General features: G+C 38.5%; 1 long non-coding RNA gene across 1 annotated transcript; it reads left to right on the forward strand.

Moving 5' to 3' along the window:
- The first annotated feature begins 2,533 nt into the window (after nt 1-2,533).
- On the forward strand, nt 2,534-6,421 carry LOC120245191. The gene is made up of 3 exons (XR_005531725.1): nt 2,534-2,637; nt 2,838-2,962; nt 6,331-6,421. It is a non-coding gene; the product is annotated as an uncharacterized LOC120245191 (long non-coding RNA).
- Nucleotides 6,422-10,242: the final 3,821 nt, after the last annotated feature.

Consider the following 10,242-nt stretch of genomic DNA (forward strand, 5'->3'; position numbering starts at 1 on the left):
GGCTTGTTGCGGAATCCTGTAAGAACTGTGTTTTCTGGTTGGCATTCATGGACTTAATGAACTGCTACCCTAACACCTGATACTCCACACTGACTTGCATACGGTGTTCAGAACATCAGGTACATTGCTCATATCCTATGAATTGCAAAGTGTTAATTCTGCCATGGTGATAAGAAAAGGTAATGTACTGAGGCTCGACAACTTCTGAAGTTGCCTACATTATGTGTCGAGGTCTCCCCAAAGAGTTTCTTCCAAAGCGGGAAAGTTGCAGCAAATAAATGAAAACCACCAGAGAGAGAGGGAGAGAGAGAGAGAGAGGCAATAGACACGGAGAATGGAGAACGGAGATCCCAATGAAAAATTAAAGGCATTCAAAGGAAGAAAAAAGCAATTGGAATACCAAGCTGTTTTCATTACGGTAGATTTATAATACGCTTCAAAAGCTGGTAGAATATATTAGACTATTCTTTTATTTTTCAAAATTTCCCTGGTTATTCCTTCATCTAATTCTTAAAATTAGATGCTTTAATTTCTTGGTAGCAGCATTTTAATATTTCTAGAGTTCCTGTTTTATTTTCAAAATTATTCTTCCTGAAGACCATAAAGACCTTCCAAAAACCCATATATAGCATGCTCTCTCTCATACATATGCATACACATATACATACATATATACTTAGTATACAAAAGATATTTACTTGAACTCATAAAATGAACAGACTTAACAGTCGTTAAATATGCATAATAGAAATAGGTTAACATTTAGATTATTTCTTGTACTGAAAAAAAAAAAGTAAAGTAGAACTTTAAAAATCAGTGAAATGCATTGACATGGAAACACTCTTGATGTTTTTAACACTCATATTTAAAAGCACAGGAAACATAGTTCTCACTGGGCCACAGACCAGATCAAGAATAGATATCTAGCTGGAAGAATCTGAGAAATATTTTGACAGAAGGTACACATGACCTGCAATTGTCACACTTCACACTATCTTTTTGTGGTAGGTAACTTCTATTAGATAGAATAATTCAAGTTATAAACTAGTTTCTTGGAAATTGAGCTCCATTTTTGGTGAGAAACAACACCTCTTTCTCCATCTCTATGCAATTTACACACTCCAGTCTTCAGGAAGAAGTCAATTTAAAGCAGCAACTTTGGTGTTATAATAAACTCTACAGATATAGTCAGTGAATTGGAACCTCAAATTTATCCCTAAATGTTTCAGGGTGGATCACAGATTTTTCATCTTCCTTTTGTTAAGTTAATATAGCAACATAATCCATTAGATAGACTTCAGCTATTTGATTACTAGTGATGTGATTTTATCTGTCTACAAAGGTAGGATCTTTGTGCGCTAATTATAAGTAATACATTTAAAAAATTTTTTAAATGTTTTTTTAAATTTATTTTTGAGAGACAGAGAGAGACACCATGAGCAGGGGAGGGTCAGAGAGAGAGGGAGACACAGAATCTGAAGCAGGCTCCAGGCTCTGAGCTAGCTGTCAGCACAGAGCCCAACCCAGGGCTTGAACCCATGAGCTGTGAGATCATGACCTGAGCTGAAGTCGGAAGCCTAAACGACTGAGCCACCCAGGTGCCCCTATAAGTAATACTTTTAAACTGTGGTTTACTTAAAAAGCTATGCAAAAAGGGCTTCTGATCCAGCATCTTTCCAAATATCTTTATTGACAGGGCAAAGTCTTCTCTCTTGGGATTCTAAGTCCTAAGCACAGGTTTGGCAATAGCTTCGTCTATGGGTAGTCTCTTTTAGGCATTGAAAAACAGTAGGTGCAGCTGCAGATAAAAAGATGGTATTTACAGGTGGACAGGATGCTTGGCCTTTTGTTGGCCTTTTCACCCGACATTCGAACCCACCAGGAGCAATCAGTGTGAGTAGTTTTATCTTCCCATCAGAACATTTTTATATGTTAGTGTGTGCATGTGTGCGTGTGTTCCTATGTCCACACATGCACATGATTATCAAATACCATGTTGAGATTATTTCAAGGTTAGGGGTAGTTTTATCTTCCCATCAGAACATTTTTATATGTCAGTGTGTGCATGTGTGCGTGTGTTCCTATGTCCACACATGCACATGATTATCAAATACCATGTTGAGATTATTTCAAGGTTAGGGTATTGATTGAAACTGTGTATGTGCTTGCTGGAACATATTTCCCACAGGGTCTGACCACGATGGCTAAAAAAGCTTGGCTTTTTTGTTTTTTGTTTTTGGCTTGGTTTTTGCATCGTGTATTCATTCTCTTTTTAATTGGATCACTAGGGGGTTATTACCATTGCTCTAGTTGAGGAAATAGAAACCTCGTAGCCTAAAAAAGTCAAGACACTTACTAAATTACCTCATTCACAGTAACATTTCTCTGATCCTGTTTACTGGGCATGTGTGTTATATGTTCGTGTTGGAGTGGGTGGGGTGGGGAAGGCCATTCTGCACCACAGAACGTTTCAAGCATTGCCAGCCAGGATACTTGGAGAAATATTTTACTTTCTCTACCTCTCAGACTATTTCTAGAGCACCTGATGTCTCTGTATTCTTCATAGAGACTTTGCTGCTCTATCAAATCAGACATGCAGAGAAAACTATCTTGGCACAAAGCCTAAGAAGATTTAAGGTAAGAATCTTGGCTTAGTGCTCAGCAGAATCACAGATTCTTATCCCATCCATTTAATCAATCCCCTTCCTTTCATCAAGAAAGCAAACGAATTGTCTTTTAATAACAATAATAACAGAAATATCCCGAGTGTCCGCCTCCCCTTTGAGGGCCTTCCTATAACAAATCTCTTGCTTTTCTTTCTTTCTTCACCACCCTAGGACTCAATGGACCTCTGCTCCTGAGGGATGGAGGCAAAGAGGGAAGGAGGGTGCAAGCATGCCCAGAAGAGACAGAAGTCACACAGAGTGCTCAAGCCTCGCAGGAAGGGCCAAAGTGAACTTTGGTGAGCTGACTAAGGTTCCTTTTCACTTGTGTGAAGGGAAAACGTGTCCTTCAGTTTTTCTGTGGCGTAGGAATCTTTAAGTTAAAACATGTGCATGGGAATACACAGTCATAAATATACACACAGAAACACACATGGACATGTCATGTGGTTATTGAACACACAAATTGTGGCCAGTTAGAATTGAAATGTGCCATAAATGTGAAAAATACAGGTAAGATTTGAGCACTTGGCATTCAAAAAACATCTCATTAAATTTTTTTAAATTTTGATTATACGTTCAAGTAATTCTTTGGATATACCGGGTTAAAGAAAATACATGGTTACAATTAATTTCACCTTTTTCTTTTTACTCCTTTTAATGTTGCTCCTAGAAAATTTAAGATTATATATATGACTTACATTTTATTTGTACTGGGCAGTACAAATGGGCCACATAGAAAGACCAGAGTTTTCAGCAGGAGGAGAGGCCAAAGGGAAAGGAGAAGGAAAAGCCACCACTGATTCTCAAGAATATACTGAGTATCTACTAAGTGCCTGCCCTGAATGGGGGCCAGGGAGAGAGCTCTCTTACAGAAGAGAAAGATTTTCCTAATACAGCAGTATTATTGGGAATAGTGTTTCCTGTTTAACTTTATATAAAGTAGTTTTGGGGCACCTGTGTGGCTCAGTTGGTTAAGCGCCCAGCTTTGGCTCAGGTCATGATCTTGTGGTCCATGAGTTCAAGCTCTGCGTCGGGCTCTGTGCTGACAGCTCAGAGCCTGGAGCCTGCTTTGAATTCTGTGTCTCCTTCTCTCTGTGCCCCTCCTCTGCTCACACTCTGTCTCTCTCTCAAAATAATAAATAAATGTTAAAAATATTTTAAAAAATAAAGTAGTTTTAGTGGCCCTTTCTCATTCTCTTGCTTTCAATCCTTGGTTTACAATGTACCTCAGAATATGCTTTAAATTTACGATTTTATCCTTAGGTTAGGTCAGATGAAAATTTTATGTTAAGAGACCTTCATCTCCCAAGAAGATGGGCAAATACGTAAATTATTTTCCTTCCCTCCAGCAAATCTCTGAGTGTTCGGGGGGATGGGCATAGGATGAGTTGTTGGAATTTTATCAACAGTATCTCTATTCTGTGCCGGCTCCTCCTCCTAACTTATCTCAAAGCCTTCCATACACTTTCAAACAGTATTCCTATCTCCATTCTAGTGATGAGAAAACTGAGGACGGTGTAGGTGAAATTCTCCAAAGCTAGAGGCTAGGGAATGCTGGAACCGTAATGTAAGTGTCCATCTCGATTCTTTGCTGTTAAGCTCCTTCAAGGCAGAAGATCCCCGTTACACACTTAACCTTACGATCACAACATAAAGATCAATGAATTACTAGTAGTTTGCATGCATATTGTGCATCAAATAAGTGATAACTTCCGCATGTGGGCCAGCAGAGAAAAAACTGATTCCTGAAACCATCAAAATAAGGATGGAAAATGGAAAAGGGCTCTTTAGGTCCAAAGGCAATTAAGTATGAAAAAAAAGTTCATACATATTTTGAGACCACTGTGATTTTGTAAACAATGAAATTAATGAAAAATCTTCAAAGAAAAAAATACTGTTATGTTTATTAGGCTGCTTTTGAAGTTATCCTTTCTTAACTTTTAAAATTATTGAATTAGTTGCATCTTCCCTAAGACCCTAGATCAGGCTTTTATCCAAATGTGTGCTTGCTCTATTTTCTACTACGTAAAAGGTCTAATTTATGCTTATGCACTGCATGAATACTTGGTAAGCCTTGGTGAACATCTGCCTTATTCCAGGCTTTGAGTTATATGCTGGGAAGACAAATATGAATAAGACATGGTTCCTACCCTTTTAAGATTCAGTGTCTGGTGAAGCAAGAAAAATGCATGTGAGAAGTACTCAAAACCATAGGAAGGGCATCTGGTAGGCAAAGTTCTAAGGTGGCTTCTAAGTTTCCCAGCTTCTGGTGCACATGCCCCTTATAAGCCTTTCCTTTTGAGTGTGTAAGTTTCCCAGCTTCTGGTGCACATGCCCCTTATAAGCCTTTCCTTTTGAGTGTGGGTACAACCTGCGATTATGATAGGATAACTCTGTCAATATCAGGTCACTAATCAGTTGACTTTGAATTAGGGGAGATTCTCTAATGCGCCTTACCTAATCAGGTGAGCCCTCAACAAGGACTGGGCCCTTTCTGAAGTCGGGAATATTGGAACCTATGGAGGAGGCCATGTGGCAAGGACCCAAGAGCAGCTTCTAGAAGCAGATAGCCATCACTGGCTGCCAGCCAACAAGGTGATGGGCACCACAGTTCCACAGCTGCAAGGAAGTGATTTCTGCAGATGAGCTTAGAGAGCTTGGAAATGGATCTCATTCTACTTGAGACTATGGATGAGAGCACAGCCGGTTGACACCTTGAGCAGAGAACACTGCCATGCCTTGCTTGGACTTCTGGCCTAGTGAACTATGATCCAATACATGAGTGCTGTTTTAAGTTGTTAATCTGTGGCAACTTGTTATGTCGCAATAAGAAACCAAAGCACGCCCCTACACCAGTCTATGCCAGGTGGGTTGGGCTCAGGAAAGACTTCAAAGGAAGGAAAAATAGCTGAGCTGCGTCTTGCTGGATGAGGAGGAGTGAGGCAATAATGAAGTGAGTTGAGAAGTAAGGAGGGTGCATGCTGAGAAAGACTTTGGAGCAGAGAATCTCAGCCTTGACTGCACACTGGAATTACTTGAGGGAGTTAAATAACTGATGCTTTGGTCCCATTCTTTGGGAGACTGACATAATTTGTCTGGGATGCAACCCAGACATTGAGATTTTAAAAATCTATCCAGGTTGTTTCAAGGCACAACTAAAGCTAAGGCTACATCTTAGACAGAGTGAAAAAGAGTGGAACTGTAAGTAGCTTGGGGTGGGTGTGACAAGGAAAGACAGAATACGAAATAAGTAAAAAAAAAAAAAGAAAGAAAGAAAGAAAGAAAGAAAGAAAGAAAGAAAGAAAGAAAGAAAAAGGTAGAGACCAGATAGTGAACTTTTTTATATATAAAAAATCTAATTGAAACAATTGATGAAACCTTTGAACAGAAACTTATTTGGTTCGAAAATGGGGAACATGTAGTGTGTTAAACAATGGGATGGCGAGAACTCTGTGAGAATAGGGAATGTTCATTTTTTTAGTTAACTTTGAAGCCTATTTCATGGCATTTAATACAGGAGGTGCTCAGCAAATGTTTGTTGAATGAATGAAAATTGATTGGGAGTGCTCAGGAGAGAAACTAGAAGTATCAGATATAGGCTGAGAAAGCTACCTGTCTATTTTGTAATCTGGTTGATTGTACTCATAATGTTCTCTCTTTCAAGGCACAGTACTTCTCCATGAAACATATTCTTATTGCTTGCCTCATTGCTATCATCTGAATGGGAGGTGATGCTTCATTTTCATTATTGCAAGCTTAACATGGCTAATACCAACACAAAATAAAAGTAAAGTTGATTTTGGATTGTTTTTATAACATTAATGTTAATTAACATGTTAATACTGTATAATGTTCAGCTCAAAAGACAGTGCTACGGTGACATGGGTAGGTGAGCATAGGATATATGAGGGATATTTGGGAAAGGACAGTTGAACAAATTATGCCCAGAGTCCTTAAATGAATGTACTTAGTTGAATAAATTCCATTCACTTCCATTTATTAAATACTTACTCTGTGCCCAGTACTGGGCAATGTGCTCTGCATTCATTATGATACAACATTTCATTTAATCTTCACCAAACCCATTGTAGTAGAGGTTAATATCTCCAGTTTAGATATGGAGATTAAAAAATTGAGGACATGTAATTTCTCAGTAGTGGAGCTAGGATTTGATGTGAAATCTGTCTGACTCCAAAACTGGGCCTTTAACCATGAGGTTAGGAGTAATTCTGTTTGAGAAAGGATACTACTAAAGGCTTCTAAATTCTTCTGATGTCCCAGAACATATTCGATCTTTAAATATACCACAGTGAAGAATTTTATTTTGAGGAAGTGGACTGATTAATTGATTTTCACTGAGTGTAAAAGAATGAGGTAAAACCAGTTTTGGAATTAATGAGTTAATACCTAGAGAAGTCTTGGGTTTCATCAAAATATTCCAGTATTTTTTTTTTCACTTCAGAAACAGAAACAGGGTTTCAAAATATGAATCATCAAAAGAAAGTTGTCAGTTTTCAAATCAGATGGTGTCATCTAATATATCTTATATATATCTAATATATGTCATCTAATATATGTTATCTATCTATCTATAAATGCACACATGACTTTATAAATACAAAGGATTATCAGGTACATCCATTAAATAACTTTGCTTTCTACATAATGAGCAACACTTTCCATATGTATTTTCTTTGATATGTAAACTATTAAATTTTGATCCTTCATGGTACAAAATGGGTAAAACTATACTAAAAAATGTTTTTGTCTGTCGTCTCTTTCAGGGTAAAATCCCTATCAAGGGTTTTTCAAGGATCCTACCTTTTAGTGTATTGGACATTTAACTCATAAGGCATTGCATGTGGTCCTGTCTGGATTCATTACTTAAAATTTTGGATCATTTTATGTATTTATAATATTTATGGTACAGCTGAAGTAACTCTGTATCAGAGAGTAATAATCACGTGATTATTATTTCCATTTCACTTTTTAAATGTATACACTCTTATTTTTAGTTTGGATTTTGCCACAAACATTCTCCTATTTAATTCACTACAAAACTATAAAGTTTTATCCTAAAAAGTCACATGTGAATAGTGTAGAGGTGACTGGCAGAATATGATATTAATAGGTTATTGACTTGTTAGGTCTTAAAGAGCCAAAGGGAACATCGCTTGCAGCCCCAGCAATGCACTGGAGGTTTGTTTCATTGATTGGTCTGCTTAACCCATCATCTCCAGGCATTTAAACAATGATATACGCTTGACAAACCTAATATTTCATTTTCTATCTGGGGACCATGGAACAGAAATTAAAGGAAAGAAAGACAAATGGACAGATATACAAGCAGAAAATGATGATAAATGTGAGAGAGAAGGAAGAGACAAATATAACACAGACCAAAATTTGGATCAGTAAATTCTGGAATTGGTAAATGCACAACCTAATAGCAAATGTAATTCCCAGGAGATGGTGAGGAGGAAAAATTTTAACATTTTTATTGTAAGCAAAATTCAGATTTAGATACAGAGCAGCCGGCAAACCAAATAAGATATCAAATAAGTGGTGGCTATCTTTTTTGGATGTGTGTGCATGTGTGTGTTGGAGAGAGATAGAGACAGAGACACAGACACACAGAGACAAAGTGATAGAGAAGCCGTTTTTTAAAAGTGTTCTGAATATTTCTGTAACGGGCAAATCTAGGCACTTAATGTACCTAATCTTTGCTTTTTAAACTTTGAAGGAGATGCCATGGCATGAGAAATGCTTTCCTTTTTAAAAACGTAGTCTTCTGTTGCCAACTAGAAAAGGGGAAACTTTACAACAGCCTGTCTCAGGTCCCTTGAATCTCTGGTATGATAGAGAACAGAACAAAACATGGAAAACAATATATTTCTCAAAGACTGTTACTCTATGGGACTCGATCTGATTATGATTTCATCCTTTAAATATTTTAAAAATGTTTATTCATTTTTTAAATGACAAAGAACGTGAGTGGGGGAGGGGCAGAGAGAGTCACACAAACAGAATCCGAAGCAGGCTCCAGGCTCGAACTCACGAACCGTAAGATCATGACCTGAGCCGAAGTCGGACGCTCAACCGACCGAGCCACCCAGGTGCCCCAAGGTTTCATTCTTAAAACATAGTGCCTCTGGAAACAGAACAGGCACACCCCGCCATGTCTCAGGAACACAGGATGGGGAGGATCTATCAGGATAACGGACAAAACATTTGAGTAGGTTTTCTCCTGGGAAAGGCTGGATATTGGGGAGATAAAGTCTGAGGATTGAGTGAGCCACCTCTTTAGTCACATTGTATAATACATAGAAGTTCCTATGGTAAGTGACTTTTTAGCCTTTAAAGCATGTGTCCTACAAAAAGCGTAGATTTTATCTGCTTCTGTTAACAAGTGCAAAGCAAAAGTAAATACTGAAAGTATACCAACTCTTTCTGAGCTCTTTTAAGAACTTCAGAGATATTCTAGGAACAAATAGTTATTCCCTAGTTGTGGGGGGGGGGGGTGGAGAAGGGGAGACGGTAAGAGAGAATTATAAAAAAAATTCTTGGCTCAAGAAGTAGAGAACTTAACAAAACAAATGAAGTAGGAATCACAAAGTGTTTGAAGACTTTTAATACGGTGTGATGTAGGAGGCAGGCATCATAAAAATATTATCGAAATAGGGGAGTTTGAGGGGGTCCTAAATGGTGAAGTTGGAGTCACTGGGCAGTAAGAGAAAGTGATTCTGGTTGGAAGAGATGCATGTGAAGGCAGAGAGCTGGAGATGTGTGTGAACTCTGGCAGCATCAACCCCTGAAAGGCAGTGTTGTACCTCAGGTTGGCTCTGGGTTCAAGTTTCTGCTCCACCAGCTGTCCAGCCCTGGGGAAGCCATTTCCCACATGTAGTAATCACAGGGGTGACAGTGAGAAATACATCCTCAACGGACATTAGCTACTATTGTTCTAGAAATAAATCATTAAAAAAAATTTTTTTAATGTTTTATTTATTTCTAGGAGAGAGAGAGAGACAGCGTGAGCAGGGGAGGTTCAGAGAGAGAGGGAGTCACAGACTCTGAAACAGGCTCCAGGCTCTGAGCTGGCAGTCAGCACAGAGCCCGACGCGGGGCTCGAACCCACGAACCGCGAGATCATGACACAAGCTAAAGTCGGAGGCTTAACCGACTAAGCCACCCAGGCGCCCCGAAATAAATCATTTTTAAGGTAGATAAATAAAATGTGGTATAGAATGATTGTAACTGACATCAGAAATTTTCATTTCTAAGGCATAGGGAAGAAAACAGGCTTCTAAGGCCTAAATCATCAAGCTTGGAAGCTACCTCTCTGCTCTTCACCGACCTCTTGTTTTAATTCTTTTTTTCCCCCTCTTCTCTTACTTCTTAATGTTACTTTTTCTTTATCACCTCCCAATTCACTTCGATGGGGATTATGTAAGTACATACATCCTTTATGTCATAAGAGTAGAGGTTTTCTATCAAGATACGTAAATCAGGGGTGCCTGGGGGGCTTGGTTGGGCGACTGACTTTGGTTCAGGTCATGATCTTGAGGTTCGTGAGTTC

The sequence above is a fragment of the Hyaena hyaena genome, unplaced genomic scaffold (assembly GCF_003009895.1).
Source record: "Hyaena hyaena isolate Hyena2069 unplaced genomic scaffold, ASM300989v1 scaffold_408, whole genome shotgun sequence".
In the NCBI taxonomy this organism is placed as follows: domain Eukaryota; kingdom Metazoa; phylum Chordata; class Mammalia; order Carnivora; family Hyaenidae; genus Hyaena; species Hyaena hyaena.